The following is a 1,141-nucleotide window of genomic DNA, read 5'->3' on the forward strand; positions in this document are numbered from 1 at the left end:
CACTAGGGGAGGGATGGCATTAGGAGAAATACCTAATGTAGATGACGGGTTGATGGGTGCAGCAAACCACCATGGCACGTGTATACCTATGTAACAAACCTGCAAGTTCTGCACATGTACCCCAGAACTTAAAGTATAATTTAAAAAGAAAAAGAAAAAAAAAGAAATACCTCAGACTGGCTTTCTGATCAGTTGTTTTCCTGCACAGGCAGGCCATAGGCAGCCATGGTGCCCAGCCATAATGGCATGATCTTGAAGCCCCACTTCCACAAGGACTGCTAGCAATGTGTGGCCAAGTGGTTCAACCAGCTGGCCCATTAGATCCGCAGACGCAAGGCCCAGCAAGCAAAAGCACACCGCACTGCCCCATACCCCGAGTCAGGACGCATCCAGCCCATCATGTAGTGCCACACTATACAGTATCACACCAAGGTGTGCACCAGCCGCACTTCAGCTTAGAGGAGCTCAAGGTGGCAGGCATTCACAAGAAGGTGGCCCAAACCACTGGCATCTCTATTGATTGGAGGAGGCGGAACAAGTCCACTGAGTCCCTGCAGGGCAATGTGCAGCGGCTGAAGGAGTACAATTCCAAGCTCATCCTCTTCCCCAGGAAGCCCTTGGCCCCTAAGAAGGGAGACAGTTCTGTTGAAGAACTGATATTGGCCATCCAGCTGACAGGACCAGTCATGCCCATCCAGAATGTCTATAAAAAGGAGAAAGCCCTAGTCATCACTGAGGAGGAGAAGAATTTCAAAGCCTTCGTGCATCTCCTCATGGCCTGTGCCATTGCCCAGCTCTCTGGTATAAAAGCAAAAAGAGCCAAGGAAGCTGTAGAACAGGATGTTGAAAAGAAAAAAATAAAGCCCTCTTAGGGATTTGTAATAAGTCAGCAGTAATGCTGGGGGAGGAAAAAAAAAAAAAGACATATCTGAGACTGGGTAATTTATAAGGAAAAGAGGTTTAATTGGCTCATGGTTCCACAGACTGTACAGGAAGCATGGCTGGGGAGGCCTCAGGAAACTCCCAATCATAGCAGAAGGTGAAGGGGAAGCAGGCATATCTTACACGGCTGGAGCAGGAAAAAGAGAGAAGGGAGAGGTGCTACACACTGTTAAACAACCAGATCTCATGAGAACTCACT

At 48.3% G+C, this 1,141-nt stretch overlaps 1 pseudogene; it reads left to right on the forward strand.

The window, feature by feature from the left end:
* Positions 1-225: 225 nt before the first annotated feature.
* Positions 226-872, forward strand: LOC101125139 (large ribosomal subunit protein eL13-like; annotated as a pseudogene).
* The last annotated feature ends 269 nt before the right edge of the window (positions 873-1,141 follow it).

The sequence above is a fragment of the Gorilla gorilla genome, chromosome 1 (assembly GCF_029281585.2).
Source record: "Gorilla gorilla gorilla isolate KB3781 chromosome 1, NHGRI_mGorGor1-v2.1_pri, whole genome shotgun sequence".
Lineage (NCBI taxonomy): Eukaryota > Metazoa > Chordata > Mammalia > Primates > Hominidae > Gorilla > Gorilla gorilla.